Source organism: Chamaea fasciata, unplaced genomic scaffold, assembly GCF_029207755.1.
Source record: "Chamaea fasciata isolate MVZ Bird 193981 ecotype frontalis unplaced genomic scaffold, bChaFas1.0.hap1 SCAF_796, whole genome shotgun sequence".
NCBI lineage: Eukaryota > Metazoa > Chordata > Aves > Passeriformes > Sylviidae > Chamaea > Chamaea fasciata.
The window spans coordinates 7,097-25,250 of record NW_027094881.1 but is presented as its reverse complement, the minus strand read 5'-3'; the positions used below and the strand labels follow the sequence as shown (position 1 = coordinate 25,250).

Genomic DNA, 18,154 nt, shown 5'->3' with positions numbered 1-18,154 from the left:
AGCTGTAAAGGATAACGAGGGGGCGGGTCCTGCCAGCACTGCTTTAAGAGGGGAGCCCGAGCTGAGTTTGGCACGGAGCTGCGGGAGGAGAGGGGTTTATGCTGGGCTCCCAGGTGAGGCTCATGGAAGGATGGTGAGTTCATCTCACAGGGGCTGGGGGAGGCCTTGGGCATGGAACATTACTTCAGGAGGTGCTGAGGGACAAACCTTTGTGCCGAGCAGCAGCAGCAGCACAAAAGGTTGAAATAAGTTTTGGTTTGGCATGTAGTGATGGGATTGGCGTCTATGGTGTGCTAGTGTTGTCTAAAGGTTTAAACTTTAACGTTTATTTTTAAAGTTTTAAGTTAATGAATTAATATGGGTTGCAAGACATGGGCTTTTTCCTTTTTATTTGGCTAGGGGGAAGTCTTTAACTTTGGGGGGGCTCTGAGTATATGTTCTGGAGTATTATTAAGGGGTTTGGACATGGTGTTGTTTTTATTATATTCAGTAGTTTGACTGGGGGTGATAAGAGTTGGCTTTTTTTGCTGGAATTTTTTTGGGGTTGTCTGTTTGAAAATTTATATATTTATGCAGTTAAGTGTGGTGGTGTTTCTGATGTAACTCTTCAGCATATGTTATTGTTTGTGTGTTTTAGGTGGTCTACTTGTCTTACGCCCTGACCGATTGGCCAACAGATCTGCTGAGATCATACATCGATGTTTGTTTTATTTCTTGTAGCCGAATAAGAGACAGCAGCCCGGTGACAGCAGGAAATTCCCAGAGAGCGAGGCGGCATTCTGTGGCACCCGGCGTGGATTCTCATCCCCAGACGTCCAAGAGATAAGTGGAGGGTTCAGAGCCACAGAGGGGATGAAAGTGGAGTGCTGGGTCAGGACTTGTCAGGAGGGGTTTTTGAGTCAGGTGTGGAGATAGGGATGTCCAAGATGTGCCAATTGAGAGTACAGGTGTACCAGCCCGACCCCACCCCTACCCCAGACCCGAAGGAGTAGCCCTAAAGACATGCCCGTTTCCCTGAGTGCAGGTACAGGCAGGAGCCCTTATGCAGGACAATGCCAGAAGGCCTGGCTGCGAGGTGCAGGGCTCTAAAGAAGTTGGGTTTAGAAGGGGGGAGGTGTAGCCACACACACAGAGGCTGAGGTAAAGGACTCGAGGACTAGAGGACACACGGTGAAACTCAGGGGAGCAGGCTAGGATACAAGTCAGAGTACAGGTGTAGCGGCCCTCACAGCACTGCTACCAGCACACTTCCCCTGAGAGCAGGTGCAGGCAGCAGCCCTAGTGCAGGAACACACCAGAAGCTCTGACCTGTGCAGACACAGTCAGGCTAGGGCCAGGCAGGAAGCGATAGTGGGGAGCAGGATCCAACAGGGCTGGGGATAACGGGGGTTTCCCGCCCCACCCACCCTGGGATTCCCTGTCTCTCCGCAGCCGGTGGAAGTGCTCCTGATTCCCTCTCGAGGCGGCGGTTGGTAAGGCTTCGTGCCTTTTGCCACCGCAAAGAGTTCGGCTCTGTCAGCCTCTGCCCTGTCTCAGGGCCACGTTTCTTAGGGTAGGCAGGGAACAACTGTGGATGTACCTGTCCTGCGTGCGGGACAGCTCTTGGGACCCTAACGGTGCAGAGCGTCCCCGGCTGCAAGGTCTAGGGCTCTGAAGAAGCAGGGTTCAGAAGGGGGGAGGTTACAGTGATACACACAGAGGCTGAGGTAAAGGACTCAAGGACTAGAGAACACACAGTGAAAAACAGGGGTACAGCCTAGGATACAAGTCAGAGTACAGGCATCCCGGCCCTCACAGCGCTGCTGCCAACACCGTTTCCCTGAGAGCAGGTGCCGGCAGCAATCCTAACGCAAGACAAGGCCAGAAGTCCTGAGAGGTGCAGGCAGTAGCCCTAAGCTAGGGCCAGGCAGGAAGTGACAGTGGTGGGGCAGAGTCCACAGGGTTGAGGTTCACCGGGGATGTCCACCCTGCGTTCCTGTCCTGCTCTAACCGGGGATGCTCACAGCCCTAATGGAGGCCACGGTGGGTGGGCTCGGTGCCAGTAACGCCTCTAAGGCTTTGGCGCTGCGAGCGTCGGCCTCCGAGCTCAGCTGACGCACGCACGGGGCCCGAGGGCCCGGTCCTGCTTAAGAGACGGTGAGTAGCAGAGCTGCTGGGTTTTGGCTGATGTGCGGCTAAGATTATGCTTTGATATTTGATTTTCTTTATCGTAGCTGACTAGGAGACAGCAGCCCAGTGACGGGAGGAATTTTTCTGAGGGAGAGGCGGCCTTCTTTGGCGCCCGGCGTGGATTCACCTCCCCAGACATTTGAGAGATAAGTGGAGGGCTTGGAGCCACAGAGGGGATGAAAGCGGGGTACCAGGGCAGGGGTCAGCGGGAGGGATTTTTTTGAGTCGGGTTTGGAGATGGGGATGTCCCAGATGTGACCCCTTAGGCTACGTGAAGGAAAAGTCTCATTTTTCATGTCAGTGCTGAGGTGTGCAGGGCAGAGCAGTCCTGGTGTGTGTTGTGTCACTTGTCTCTTGTGCACTCTGTCTGTTTGGTGTCTTGTCTTTTCCTTTAGTCCTTTCAGGGGCCTGTCCAAACCCCTGGCATCAGTCTTAGCATTTCTGATCTCTGTGCTCCTCAGCCAGGTGCCTTTGTCTCAGCTGCTCGGACACTCATCAGAATCCATCTCTCTTCACAAGCATCCAGTCCGATGCCTTTTCAGGTCTTGTTCTGAGCTGTATTGACAGCCGTGCACCGCCCTGATCCATTCCGGCGGGTTAGGTCTTGTGAGAATGCAAAGACAGGTGGAGGATTCTGACCGTAGGATTCTCGGGCATCCATCTCTGCGTCTCTTGGGATAAGTCATCCCGATGGCATCTTGTTCCTGCAGGGTTCTCTGAGCCTGGCCAGCTCACCTTCCATCTTACCTCGGTCATCTCATTCCGAGTTCTCTGGACCCTCAGGGTCATTCTTCTTGCCCAGCGTTTTCTGTCCCTGTTGCGTCCCCTCGTTTGTCCTGTGCTGTGTCACGGGTGTTGGTGTGTGTTTGGCCCGGAGCTGCTCTGCCTTGCTGCTCAGTCTGGGTGTAGGGGTACGAGGGTAATAGTGCCGGGGGCTTGAAATTTGTGATGTGGGGTGTGGTTAGACTGTAGAGGGTATTCCTAGATTGCCACAAGATGTGTGGAGCTGTCAAGGTATCCTGCAGCACTCTGACTTTTGTCCTGACTCTGTTTCAGATGCAGAGAGATGAAATCTGTGGCAGAGCCCCCCATCCTGGGTGAGGGGCTCCCCTGAGAAGGTCAGTCCCTGTTTCTGTTTGCAGGGGAGGTGTAAATGATGGCTGTGTTACAGCTCTGTTCTTTGTCTTTATTTTTAGGTGGTGAAGCCGGATCTCAGCAGTCAAGCTGACGTGGGCGAGGTGAGCAGTGACGGGTGGACAGAAGCCGTTGCTATTGTTCAAGCCTCACTCGCTGGTGCAACTCTAAGCCTCCGTTCTTGTGCGTTTTAGGGAGTCCACTCGCAGGAGGCCGAGCTCCCCTCTCACCAACGGGACGACAGACCCGCGTCACCTCACCCGTGAGCCCTCCGGGAGCATTCCAGGAGTCTGTGATGGAGCCTTGATCTTCTCCTTGTGAAGGCCCCATCCAGGTAGGCTTGGATAACGGCCGAGGAGTTGAGGTGAGTCAGGGAGGAGGAGGAGGGAGGGTCCCCTCAAGTTCCAGCGCTGCCACGTCACCTTGTCTGCTCTTTACCCAGGCAGACCCTGCGACGCCGGCGTTGGCCTCTGAGCGCAGCTGAAGCGCGGGGCCGAGGACACAGGCAAGCTTAGGAGACAGTGAGTAGCAGAATTGTCGGGTTTTGGGTGATGGGCTGCTAAGATCACGCATTCATGTTTGGTTTTCTTTGTTGTAGCTGACTAAGAGACGACAGCCCGGCGACAGCAGGAATTTTCCTGAGGCAGAGGCGGCCTTCTTTGGACCTGGCAGGGATTTGCCTCCCTGGATGCCTGAGAGATAAGTGGAGGGCTGTGGCTCACAGAGGGGATGAAAGCAGGATGCCAGGGCAGGGATCACCGGGAGGGGTTTTTTAAGTCAGATTTGGAGTTGGGGGCACCAAGATGTGACCCCTTAGGCTACGTGAAGGGAAAGTCTCATTTTTCATGTCAGTGCTGAGGTGTGCAGGGCAGAGCAGTCCTGGTGTGTGTTGTGTCACTTGTCTCTTGTGCACTCTGTCTGTTTGGTGTCTTGTCTTTTCCTTTAGTCCTTTCAGGGGCCTGTCCAAACCCCTGGCATCAGTCTTAGCATTTCTGATCTCTGTGCTCCTCAGCCAGGTGCCTTTGTCTCAGCTGCTCGGACACTCATCAGAATCCATCTCTCTTCGCAAGCATCCAGTCCGATGCCTTTTCAGGTCTTGTTCTGAGCTGTACTGACAGCCGTGCACCGCCCTGATCCATTCCGGCGGGTTAGGTCTTGTGAGAATGCAAAGACAGGTGGAGGATTCTGACCGTAGGATTCTCGGGCATCCATCTCTGCGTCTCTTGGGATAAGTCATCCCGATGGCATCTTGTTCCTGCAGGGTTCTCTGAGCCTGGCCAGCTCACCTTCCATCTTACCTCGGTCATCTCATTCCGAGTTCTCTGGACCCTCAGGGTCATTCTTCTTGCCCAGCGTTTTCTGTCCCTGTTGCGTCCCCTCGTTTGTCCTGTGCTGTGTCACGGGTGTTGGTGTGTGTTTGGCCCGGAGCTGCTCTGCCTTGCTGCTCAGTCTGGGTGTAGGGGTACGAGGGTAATAGTCCTGGGGGCTTGAAATTTGTGATGTGGGGTGTGGTTAGACTGTAGAGGGTATTCCTAGATTGCCACAAGATGTGTGGAGCTGTCAAGGTATCCTGCAGCACTCTGACTTTTGTCCTGACTCTGTTTCAGATGCAGAGAGATGAAATCTGTGGCAGAGCCCCCCATCCTGGGTGAGGGGGCTCCCCTGAGAAGGTCAGTCCCTGTTTCTGTTTGCAGGGGAGGTGTAAATGATGGCTGTGTTACAGCTCTGTTCTTTGTCTTTATTTTTAGGTGGTGAAGCCGGATCTCAGCAGTCAAGCTGACGTGGGCGAGGTGAGCAGTGACGGGTGGACAGAAGCCGTTGCTATTGTTCAAGCCTCACTCGCTGGTGCAACTCTAAGCCTCCGTTCTTGTGCGTTTTAGGGAGTCCACTCGCAGGAGGCCGAGCTCCCCTCTCACCAACGGGACGACAGACCCGCGTCACCTCACCCGTGAGCCCTCCGGGAGCATTCCAGGAGTCTGTGATGGAGCCTTGATCTTCTCCTTGTGAAGGCCCCATCCAGGTAGGCTTGGATAACGGCCGAGGAGTTGAGGTGAGTCAGGGAGGAGAAGGAGGAGGAGGGAGGGTCCCCTCAAGTTCCAGCGCTGCCACGTCACCTTGTCTGCTCTTTACCCAGGCAGACCCTGCGACGCCGGCGTTGGCCTCTGAGCGCAGCTGAAGCGCGGGGCCGAGGACACAGGCAAGCTTAGGAGACGGTGAGTAGCAGAATTGTCGGGTTTTGGGTGATGGGCTGCTAAGATCACGCATTCATGTTTGGTTTTCTTTGTTGTAGCTGACTAAGAGACAACAGCCCGGCGACAGCAGGAGTTTCCCTGAGGGAGAGGCGGCCTTCTTTGGCACCCGGCGTGGATTCTCATCCCCAGACGTCCAAGAGATAAGTGGAGGGTTCAGAGCCACAGAGGGGATGAAAGTGGAGTGCTGGGTCAGGACTTGTCAGGAGGGGTTTTTGAGTCAGGTGTGGAGATAGGGATGTCCAAGATGTGCCAATTGAGAGTACAGGTGTACCAGCCCGACCCCACCCCTACCCCAGACCCGAAGGAGTAGCCCTAAAGACATGCCCGTTTCCCTGAGTGCAGGTACAGGCAGGAGCCCTTATGCAGGACAATGCCAGAAGGCCTGGCTGCGAGGTGCAGGGCTCTAAAGAAGTTGGGTTTAGAAGGGGGGAGGTGTAGCCACACACACAGAGGCTGAGGTAAAGGACTCAAGGACTAGAGGACACACGGTGAAACTCAGGGGAGCGGGCTAGGATACAAGTCAGAGTACAGGTGTAGCGGCCCTCACAGCACTGCTACCAGCACACTTCCCCTGAGAGCAGGTGCAGGCAGCAGCCCTAGTGCAGGAACACACCAGAAGCTCTGACCTGTGCAGACACAGTCAGGCTAGGGCCAGGCAGGAAGCGATAGTGGGGAGCAGGATCCAACAGGGCTGGGGATAACGGGGGTTTCCCGCCCCACCCACCCTGGGATTCCCTGTCTCTCCGCAGCCGGTGGAAGTGCTCCTGATTCCCTCTCGAGGCGGCGGTTGGTAAGGCTTCGTGCCTTTTGCCACCGCAAAGAGTTCGGCTCTGTCAGCCTCTGCCCTGTCTCAGGGCCACGTTTCTTAGGGTAGGCAGGGAACAACTGTGGATGTACCTGTCCTGCGTGCGGGACAGCTCTTGGGACCCTAACGGTGCAGAGCGTCCCCGGCTGCAAGGTCTAGGGCTCTGAAGAAGCAGGCTTCAGAAGGGGGGAGGTTACAGTGATACACACAGAGGCTGAGGTAAAGGACTCAAGGACTAGAGAACACACAGTGAAAATCAGGGGTACAGCCTAGGATACAAGTCAGAGTACAGGCATCCCGGCCCTCACAGCGCTGCTGCCAACACCGTTTCCCTGAGAGCAGGTGCCGGCAGCAATCCTAACGCAAGACAAGGCCAGAAGTCCTGAGAGGTGCAGGCAGTAGCCCTAAGCTAGGGCCAGGCAGGAAGTGACCGTGGTGGGGCAGAGTCCACAGGGTTGAGGTTCACCGGGGATGTCCACCCTGCGTTCCTGTCCTGCTCTAACCGGGGATGCTCACAGCCCTAATGGAGGCCACGGTGGGTGGGCTCGGTGCCAGTAACGCCTCTAAGGCTTTGGCGCTGCGAGCGTCGGCCTCCGAGCTCAGCTGACGCACGCACGGGGCCCGAGGACCCGGTGCTGCTTAAGAGACGGTGAGTAGCAGAGCTGCTGGGTTTTGGCTGATGTGCGGCTAAGATTATGCTTTGATATTTGGTTTTCTTTATCGTAGCTGACTAGGAGACAGCAGCCCAGTGACGGGAGGAATTTTTCTGAGGGAGAGGCGGCCTTCTTTGGGGCCCAGCGTGGATTCACCTCCCCAGACATTTGAGAGATAAGTGGAGGGCTTGGAGCCACAGAGGGGATGAAAGCGGGGTACCAGGGCAGGGGTCAGCGGGAGGGATTTTTTTGAGTCGGGTTTGGAGCTGGGGATGTCCCAGATGTGACCCCTTAGGCTACGTGAAGGAAAAGTCTCATTTTTCATGTCAGTGCTGAGGTGTGCAGGGCAGAGCAGTCCTGGTGTGTGTTGTGTCACTTGTCTGTTGTGCACTCTGTCTGTTTGGTGTCTTGTCTTTTCCTTTAGTCCTTTCAGGGGCCTGTCCAAACCCCTGGCATCAGTCTTAGCATTTCTGATCTCTGTGCTCCTCAGCCAGGTGCCTTTGTCTCAGCTGCTCGGACACTCATCAGAATCCATCTCTCTTCACAAGCATCCAGTCCGATGCCTTTTCAGGTCTTGTTCTGAGCTGTATTGACAGCCGTGCACCGCCCTGATCCATTCCGGCGGGTTAGGTCTTGTGAGAATGCAAAGACAGGTGGAGGATTCTGACCGTAGGATTCTCGGGCATCCATCTCTGCGTCTCTTGGGATAAGTCATCCCGATGGCATCTTGTTCCTGCAGGGTTCTCTGAGCCTGGCCAGCTCACCTTCCATCTTACCTCGGTCATCTCATTCCGAGTTCTCTGGACCCTCAGGGTCATTCTTCTTGCCCAGCGTTTTCTGTCCCTGTTGCGTCCCCTCGTTTGTCCTGTGCTGTGTCACGGGTGTTGGTGTGTGTTTGGCCCGGAGCTGCTCTGCCTTGCTGCTCAGTCTGGGTGTAGGGGTACGAGGGTAATAGTGCCGGGGGCTTGAAATTTGTGATGTGGGGTGTGGTTAGACTGTAGAGGGTATTCCTAGATTGCCACAAGATGTGTGGAGCTGTCAAGGTATCCTGCAGCACTCTGACTTTTGTCCTGACTCTGTTTCAGATGCAGAGAGATGAAATCTGTGGCAGAGCCCCCCATCCTGGGTGAGGGGCTCCCCTGAGAAGGTCAGTCCCTGTTTCTGTTTGCAGGGGAGGTGTAAATGATGGCTGTGTTACAGCTCTGTTCTTTGTCTTTATTTTTAGGTGGTGAAGCCGGATCTCAGCAGTCAAGCTGACGTGGGCGAGGTGAGCAGTGACGGGTGGACAGAAGCCGTTGCTATTGTTCAAGCCTCACTCGCTGGTGCAACTCTAAGCCTCCGTTCTTGTGCGTTTTAGGGAGTCCACTCGCAGGAGGCCGAGCTCCCCTCTCACCAACGGGACGACAGACCCGCGTCACCTCACCCGTGAGCCCTCCGGGAGCATTCCAGGAGTCTGTGATGGAGCCTTGATCTTCTCCTTGTGAAGGCCCCATCCAGGTAGGCTTGGATAACGGCCGAGGAGTTGAGGTGAGTCAGGGAGGAGAAGGAGGGAGGGTCCCCTCAAGTTCCAGCGCTGCCACGTCACCTTGTCTGCTCTTTACCCAGGCAGACCCTGCGACGCCGGCGTTGGCCTCTGAGCGCAGCTGAAGCGCGGGGCCGAGGACACAGGCAAGCTTAGGAGACAGTGAGTAGCAGAATTGTCGGGTTTTGGGTGATGGGCTGCTAAGATCACGCATTCATGTTTGGTTTTTTTTGTTGTAGCTGACTAAGAGACGACAGCCCGGCGACAGCAGGAATTTTCCTGAGGCAGAGGCGGCCTTCTTTGGACCTGGCAGGGATTTGCCTCCCTGGATGCCTGAGAGATAAGTGGAGGGCTGTGGCTCACAGAGGGGATGAAAGCAGGATGCCAGGGCAGGGATCACCGGGAGGGGTTTTTTAAGTCAGATTTGGAGTTGGGGGCACCAAGATGTGACCCCTTAGGCTACGTGAAGGGAAAGTCTCATTTTTCATGTCAGTGCTGAGGTGTGCAGGGCAGAGCAGTCCTGGTGTGTGTTGTGTCACTTGTCTGTTGTGCACTCTGTCTGTTTGGTGTCTTGTCTTTTCCTTTAGTCCTTTCAGGGGCCTGTCCAAACCCCTGGCATCAGTCTTAGCATTTCTGATCTCTGTGCTCCTCAGCCGGGTGCCTTTGTCTCAGCTGCTCGGACACTCATCAGAATCCATCTCTCTTCACAAGCATCCAGTCCGATGCCTTTTCAGGTCTTGTTCTGAGCTGTACTGACAGCCGTGCACCGCCCTGATCCATTCCGGCGGGTTAGGTCTTGTGAGAATGCAAAGACAGGTGGAGGATTCTGACCGTAGGATTCTCAGGCATCCATCTCTGCGTCTCTTGGGATAAGTCATCCCGATGGCATCTTGTTCCTGCAGGGTTCTCTGAGCCTGGCCAGCTCACCTTCCGTCTTACCTCGGTCATCTCATTCCGAGTTCTCTGGACCCTCAGGGTCATTCTTCTTGCCCAGAGTTTTCTGTCCCTGTTGCGTCCCCTCGTTTGTCCTGTGCTGTGTCACGGGTGTTGGTGTGTGTTTGGCCGGGAGCTGCTCTGCCTTGCTGCTCAGTCTGGGTGTAGGGGTACGAGGGTAATAGTGCCGGGGGCTTGAAATTTGTGATGTGGGGTGTGGTTAGACTGTAGAGGGTATTCCTAGATTGCCACAAGATGTCTGGAGCTGTCAAGGTATCCTGCAGCACTCTGACTGTTGTCCTGACTTTGTTTCAGATGCGGAGAGATGAAATGTGTGGCAGAGCCCCCCATCCTGGGTGAGAGGCTCCCCTGAGAAGATCGATCGCTATTCAAGGTGAGAGTCACACATTTCACATTTATTGGCACTCCAGTGCAGGCCACCTGCGTTTACAGCTTCAAACAGGTGAGTCCCTTGGTAACCCCCCTGGGCAGCAGCTGGAGCCTGCTCCGGGCTGGGCTGCGGGAGCAAACACTTGTGGCTGACACAGCTCCACACTGAGGGTACTTGGGAAAACACCTGCCTTGTCCTGGAATTTTTTTTTTTGAGCTTTTGACAAGGTTTTAATCATCACCTTGGTAAAAATAAATGGTAAGGACTGAAAACATGAGAGGCTGGCAGGTTATACGCACGAAAGACAACTTTTTTTTTCTTAAATATTTGTGCAGCCTATATCTTAATTTTGAGACTCTTTTTTGGTCAACTTTATTGTAAAAACCCCTTATTTTCAAGTTAGCTGCTTCAATAATGAATTTGTTTTACAAATAGCCGCTAATGTCCGAAGGTTAAAGCACTAACACCAACATCCCACCTCTTTTATTTTTGCAGCAAAATTTTATCTTTACTAAACTTGAAACTTGATGTTTTTGCGGGTAGTAAGTTAAAGAAGGTGTTTATCTGCCCATCACTGATAGTCAGGGTCATGAAGAAATTGCTCTAGTGTTCTAAAATAAATGCAGATTTTTAGGCCTCTCCCATTCTCTCTGACTAGCAACATGTGAATTGATTTTTGATCTCCTTTCTGTTGGTGTCTGTGGGTTTTAAGCTGCATGGAGAAGGTGTCTGTGGACATGGCACCCAGGGAATGGTGCTGGGAAGGGCAGGATGGAAAGGAGCTGCTCAGGAATCCAGAGCAGCAGTGGAGTGGGAGCTGGTGCTGCTGCCTCAGTCACACCCTCCTGGACAGTCTGTGCAGTGATAATATTCCTACTTTCCTTCCTGAACCTGGGGTTGGAGGAGAACACGAGTCTTGGCATTGATGGAAAGGGGAACTCGAGGGAAAAACTGCTGTTTGTGTCCTTAGAGAGCAGTGGGAAGAGCCTGGGAGAAATCCTGGCTGGCTGAGGGATCCTTGTGTCCCCTCGGGAATAAATCCCTGCGTCTCCTCAGCCCTGCTGGTTTGCAGTAGCGTTTGGGCACCTTTCGCTGCAGCTGTGGTTCTTAATAACTGGAAGTCCAGGGATTCTGGGCGATTCCCATAAGTTCTCCTGTTTTGTAGGAGCTGCACGGTGAGGTCAGCATTCTGAGGGAGGCCCTGGCACAGCTGCCAAGGGCAAGGAACGTGGAGCATCCCGGGGCTTCTCCCGCCCGAGTTTCTCCCGGAGCGTGCTGCGTGTCGTGCCGGATGTTTAACCCGGGTTTGGGGTGTTCTCCTGCAGTCCCAGCTCTGACTGCTGCCCCCGAGCCCCGGCCTTGCTCTGTCCCAGCACTGAACCTGGCAGGTGGGTGTGCTTTTCCAGCCCTTGAATCCCACGGGCAATCCCAGATTCCCGGAGCTCCCCGAGGCACAGCCTGGCCTCCCTCCCTGGGAGCTGCACCTCAGTCTGCCTGGACCAAGGCCATCCTGTTTGAGACTTTATTCCTGTTGCTTTTCCTCTTGCAGGTAGTTGGCGAAAAGGAGAGAGCCAGTAGGAAGTGAAGCCACTGGAAGGCCTTATCCCAGTCCAAGGTTGGATGGGAGTAACTGGACCTGTTGAATTCCCACTTCCCTTTAAATCAGAGCAGAGGAAGCAGATTTTAAATCATCATTCCATGAACTTTCACCAACTTCATGACTCTTGCAAAAGTTTTCAATGTTAGAAATTCCTGAGCTTGTTTTCCAGGCAGGCTTGGATTTGGATGTTATTCCTTCCTTTTAATTGAAGGAATAACTCTGATTTTCTCTCTGATTTTAGTAAGGGAATATTTATTTATTCCAATTTTCCATCCTAATTGGAATTTTTGTACCTTGTAGAGCACATTTCTAAGGAAATTTACCCAATTAATGTTGGTAAATCAGCAATTGTCCAGCACCATCTCCACAAAATTCTGTGATTTCCCAAGAAAACTTTGAAGTATTTATTTGCCACGATTCGTCTCTTTGTAAAGTTCAATTTACTGCATTTTTAATTACATAAATGCCATTAAAACCTGAATCCAGGCCTAGCTGCTGTTCCTTGGACACAAGGGGCTGGTTCTTTCCTACCTTGGCACATTTGGATGTTTGTCCAAAATGAGCTTCCCACTACAATAGAATTTGTTTCCAAGCAGAAGTGGGAATTGTCTAGAAAACCTTCTGTTCTGGGGGGCACTGGGTTTGTTTCCCTTATTGCTGCATAATTGAGGAAAGCCATGGCGCTTTTTTAGGCAGTGGCAGGAGGTGAGAGCTGCGTTTATTTAATTTTGTATTTTATTTTTTGTTATTTTTGTATTTTTGTGCTCTTTTGTTGTGGTTTTTCATGTTGCGTTTTGTGGTTTTTCAAAGACTTTTTCTTCAGTTTTTTAATTTTTATTTTTTTTCTTTAGCTATTTATTTACTTGTTAAAACTACTTTTCGTTTTTTATTTTAATTTTTTGTTTAAATTTTTTTTCCACTTTTTTGTTACTTTGAAATTTTTTTCTTTTGGTATTTTAATTTTATTTATTATTTTCTATAGTTTTGGTTTATTTTTTCATGTTTTCTTTGTTCCTTTTTTTTTTTCCCCATACTCTTTCTTCCCCCGGGCGCCTGGGGGTTTGGCTGTTGGCAAGAAAGATGAGAAATGACCTCGGTGCCCGCTGGACGTCGGGATGTCATAGAGAGCGCAGTTGGCAAAAGCTCTGTATTTTCTGCTCCATAAAACTCCTGAAGGGAGAAAGCTGTGACCACCGTGGTGCCGTTTTTTCCTTCCCAGCCCCGACCAGGTCTCCTCCTACCCGTGCACAGTGTTACCAGCAGCAGCCTGCTGTCCAGGCTGTCGAGGCGTATTTCAGAGGGAGCAATAAAAACAAAGTAGACGTTTTATTTTGAACTCTCCGACCCTGCTTGTTTATTAGCAAAGAAATCCAAAACAAAGCGAACAAAAAAAGAAAACCCCCAAAATAAAATCCCCCGCAACCCACCAAAAAAACCCCATACAGATAGAGAAAATATGCCCATATTATCTAAATAAAGATTAAAACTTTACCCCTTAGAAAACCAGGCTCATTTAATTCAAATTAATTGTGTTTCTGATGTGTTAGGTTCATGAATTCATCTAGTGTAAAATATCGTTTAAAATATAAACAAACGAATTAAAAAAATAATGAAAAAGAAAAATAACAAAAAGTATAGGATATGAAAAATAATATCAATAAAAAATACACAATATATTATTACTTACTACACGTTTTATAAATATATTTAATATACATAATATAAACATCTATAATGTACATAATCATATTTAAATGAAATGTATTATTATTTATAACATTACATAATAAATAAATTATTTTATATATAACTTTCTATATTTAATATCTATAATAAATATAATAGTATAATAAACATAATACATGATGTATAATGTACATAATATAAAAGATGAATTGTAATGATGAATGTAAATATCAGAATCACAAAGATATAAAATATTGAAATAGAGCCTGAACGAAAGGCTTTTTTGTTTCGGTCTGGTTGCTGGCAGGGCTCTCGCAGGTGTGCTCGGGGGTCTTTTGGGCCATTTATTCCGGAGGCTGTTCGCCAGGGCATTCCTGGGCACGTTCGTTTATGGCTCCGCTCCGCGCCGCCGCGCGGCAGTGCTGCCACCCTGTGGGCAGAGAGCGGTAGTGCAGCTGTCCCCCGTGCCCGTCCCTCATGATCTGTGAGGCAATGCTGCCACCCTGTGGGCAAAGAGCGGTAGTGCAGCTGTCCCTCCCGCCCGTCCCGCCTGATCTGTGCGGCAATGCTGCCACCGCGTGGGCAAACAGCGGTAGTGCAGCTGTCCCCCGTGCCCGTCCCTCATGATCTGTGAGGCAATGCTGCCACCCTGTGGGCATACAGCGGTACTGCAGCTGTCCCCCCCCGCCCGTCCCGCCTGATCTGTGTGGCAATGCTGCCACCCTGTGGGCAAAGAGCGGTAGTGCAGCTGTCCCCCGTGCCCGTCCCCGACGCGCGTGGAAGCCCCGCACTGTGAGCTCGGGGGCGGCGCTGCCGCCCGCCCGCCCGCAGCTCGGGGCCGAAAGGGAGGGAAAAAGGCAAGGAGCCCGGGCGCGTGGCAGCCGGCTGCCTGCGCGCGCCACCCGGACCCCGGAGCCGTCCGGGCGCGATTTTCCGCGGCGTTTGCGGGTGTGCGGACACGGGATGGGGGCGCAGCGGCGCCGCGGGCTGCAGTCCATTCAGTCAGGCGCTTGTGGGAGGAGCCGAGGGGGCATTTTAGTGGGTTCCACTACCAAGATGGCGGCGAGACGCGAGGCGCCCGACCTTCCAAAAAGGGCGGCCAAAAGGGCGGGAAAAATAAGGACCCTATAGGCGTTTAGCCAGACGCCTGCACAAAAACCCCGACTACGGCGCCGCCCGGGCGCAATTTTCCGCGGCGTTTCCAGGTGTAGGGACACCGGTCGTGTGCTCAGCCGCGCCGCGCTTGCGTTCGGATTCGCGGATTTAGTCAGGCGTCTGTGTAAACACCTGGCGGAGGCCTATGCCGAGCCGCAAAGAACATGGCGGCCGGGACGGAAGTGGCCTCAGCCGCAGCCAAGATGGCGGCGAGCAAAAGCGGAAGTCACGCGACGCCCCTCACAAAATGGCGCCCAGGCGCGAGGCGCCCGACCTTCCAAAAAGGGCGGCCAAAAGGGCGGGAAAATTAAGGACCCTATAGGCGTTTAGCCAGATGCCTGCACGAAACCCCGACAACGGCGCCGCCGGGGCGCAATTTTCCGCGGCGTCTCCAGGTGTGGGGACACGGGCCGTGTGCTCAGCCGCGCCGCGCTTGCTTTTAAATTCGTGGATTTATTCAGGCGTCTGTGTAAACACCTGCCGGGGGCCTATGCCGAGCCGCCAAGAACATGGCGGCCGGGACGGAAGTGGCCTCAGCCGCAGCCAAGATGGCGGCGAGCAAAAGCGGAAGTCACGCGACGCCCCTCACAAAATGGCGCCCAGGCGCGAGGCGCCCGACCTTCCAAAAAGGGCGGCCAAAAGGGCGCGAAAAAATAAGGACCCTATAGGCGTTTAGCCAGATGCCTGCACGAAACCCCGACTACGGCGCCGCCCGGGCGCAATTTTCCGCGGCGTCTCCAGGTGTGGGGACACGGGCCGTGTGCTCAGCCGCGCCGCGCTTGCGTTCGGATTCGCGGATTTAGTCAGGCGTCTGTGTAAACACCTGCCGGGGGCCTTAGCGGTGCCGCAAAAAAGATGCCGGCGGAACCGGAAGTGGCCTCAGACGCAACCATGATGGCGGCAAGGAAGGGCGGAAGGCTCGTGGGGCTCGTCGCGGCCGAAAATCGCCGAGTGCAGCTCACACCCTGCAATGGCAAAAGCTGTTTTATTAAAACTCAGCCGAGAATTTTCCTCTTATTTCCAGGTCACAGGATATACTGAGGCTGAGAGGGATCCTAAAATCTGACTCTCAAGCGGACGGACCGTTTGAGAATCGAACTCAGCACCTTGGCATTACCCGGACTCTGCTCCAAGCAGCTGAACCAATCTCTGCATTATGGGGATGGACCTCCATAGGATGGCAACGCTTGGCCCCACTAAGGTAAGTGCAGTGCCGCCTTCTCTGCCAAAGCTGCTTCACACACCAGCCCCTGGAATGGCTCGAGGGCAGAAGTGGCTGGCAGCTCACGACAGCACAAAGCTCTTCCAGTGACGCTGATTTCCTGTCCTTTCCAGGATTTACCCAGCAGCTGCCGTAAAAGTACTCACACAAAGTCTCTTTCCGGGCGGAAAGGAGCAGGACAAGTCCTGAGGCTTCCCTTCTTCCACGGCCAAAGCTCTGCAGAGAGGCAGGGCCGGTCCCACCCGCACAGGGGCGTTTCCTGCAGGTGAGTGTTGCCGGGCCAAAATGATGGCAGCTGCTGAGGCCGGGGCTGCTTTTCTGGCCGGAGGCCTCGGTGCCCCCCCGTGCCGCCTGCAGTGTCCCTCGGGGTTTCCTGCAGGTGTCCCGGGTGCCCGGAGGCGCAGGGAGGAAGGAGGCCGGCAGCCCCAGCGGGGCCAGCAGCCCTGGGATGATGTGCAGGGAGGAGCTGTGCCTGCGGGGCCCCGCCCGTGGCAGCGGCGGCCAAACGCAGGGCCCGGGGCCGGGCTCGGGGCTGGCACGGACACGGCCCCGGGGCTGCCGCGGCTCCTCGGCCAGGGGCTGCTCCCGCCGGGCACGGGGAGATGCTGCAGCCCAGACAGAGGCACCCACAGCCCAAGAGCTCCCCGGGGAACAGCTGGCATTGCCTGGGAACGGCGGCTCGGGCTGTCTGCAGAGGGGCTCAGACAGCAATTCCCACCTCCCGGAGCTCCCACACAGTTGCCAGGGATGTCCTGGCCACCCCAAATCCCCTCCCTTTCAGCCTGAGGACATCACCCGTCGGCAGCATTAAAGCCAAGGCGCTCCTCCCTCACAGAAATTAAATCCAGAGCAACGGCCCTCGGAGATGCCTCAAAATCAAAGGTTTGAGTGGGATGGAGTTTCGTTTGGATGAAGTCTGGACTTTTCCAGGGAGCCGGCCGGAGTGCAGAAGTGATGGAAAGCTTTTGCAGGTGGGTCCCACTGGAGGTGTGCTGAAGGCAGGGATGGGCGTCCCTTGCCTGAGGGAAAGGCACTTGCAGAGGCCACTGCTGGGGCTCGGAAAGGAGCTGAGCTCCTGCAGGGAGCTGTGTCCTCCCGAGGGCACAGGGGCTGCCTCAGCACAGGCCGGCCAGTGCCTTCTCCTGCTCTGAAACATCACCTGGAGCCCGAGCTCAGGGGGGTGGCTGAATTCCAGGGAAATCTGACAGGTGACCCCCAGGGGGTGAGGGTTAGAATTAACCAAATCTATGGAATAGAAACCTATCCTGTCCCCATCCTGCTGAGCTTCCTTGGAAGCTCTGCTGGTTCCTGACACGTCTGGCATTCAAGCAGCAGCTCTGCGTGGGAATATCCGTGCTCCGTGAGGCACTGTGAGGTTATTGCAGCGGGAACTGAGCAGGGAATTCGGGGCCGTGGGTATAATTCATCTAAACTAGCAAAGGTGACAGTGAACCCCAAATCTGGGCACCACACAGAGAACAATCTTTGTGCTGCCCTGTCAGCTCAAGCCCCTGGGCTGGGAAGTTTTGGGAGTCAAACATATGGAATGATAGAAGTCACAGCAACTGGTGTCACCCCGAGGGACAGTCCAAGTCCCAGACAATTCCTCTGCAATCCCCTCGGGGGGAAAACACCCTCTGTCTGCCAGGAGCCCTGACTCTGTTTCTCCTAGCAGCTGTGTTGGGCTTTAAGAACTTGAAATAACTTTGAAGCCAAAGAAATCACCTTTTCCTACTGGTTTGATTGTTGTGTTTGGTTTTTGTTTTTTTTTTTTTTTTTCTTTCAGATGCTGGACTTGCTTCTGTGGATGTGTGCTGAGCTCTGGCTGCAGGGGACTGTCAGGCCTGAATGGCTGTGAGTCTGTGTTCTTCTCGCTGGGGAAGTGGAAATAATTATTAATTAGACTGCAGAAATGTTTTCAGAAACCTTTCCCCTTTCCTGCCCTTTGCTGGTGCATCTTCTCTTTCTGCCTTTGACTTTACAAAGCTGTTCCCTGATGTCATTTCCCCTGCCTGAATTCCTTGCAGCTCCTAGCTGGGAAAAACTGGGATGATGTCCTGGGGATGTTCTTAGGGGAGGACAGAGGTGAGATTTTTGCCTGTATTTTTCTAATATTTTCTAAAATTTCAGGGAGCTGCTGCTGCTGCTGCACAAGTGGAGCCTTGTCAGCGAAGACCTGCATCTGCAGGAGGCCCCGCAGGCCCTGGCTGGGAAGTGCCAAAACAAAGAAGTGATCAGTAAGTGCTGAACTGCTTCCAGGAGGGCGTATTTTGTTGCAGCCGTTACAGACCAACAAAAGAATGGTGCTGTGTCCGCGTGATGTTGGTGACTTTGTGTGAGTTGCTTTATTAAAGCCAATCGTTGGTAAGGGTTTTGAGCATCCCTTGGATAGCCCTTGGAGCTCTGGGTGCCCTGGCTGTCTCTGCGGTGCCCTTGCCGTCCCCTGGGTGCACTTTGGGGTCGCCCTGGCTGTCCCCTATGTGTCCCTGGGGTGCCCTGGCTGTCCCCTAGGTGTCCGTGGGAGTGCCCTGGCTCTCCCTGGGGTGCCCTGGCTGTCCCTTAGGTGTGCCTGGGGGTTCCCTGGCTGTCCCCTAGGTGTCCCTGGGAGTTCCATGGCTGTCCTCTAGGTGTC

General features: G+C 53.7%; 1 long non-coding RNA gene across 1 annotated transcript; it reads left to right on the top strand.

Annotated features, from left to right (window-relative positions):
• Positions 1 to 17,228: 17,228 nt before the first annotated feature.
• On the top strand, positions 17,229 to 17,890 carry LOC136305929 (uncharacterized). Its single transcript, XR_010725463.1, has 2 exons — positions 17,229 to 17,376; positions 17,653 to 17,890. It is a non-coding gene; the product is annotated as an uncharacterized lncRNA (long non-coding RNA).
• The last annotated feature ends 264 nt before the right edge of the window (positions 17,891 to 18,154 follow it).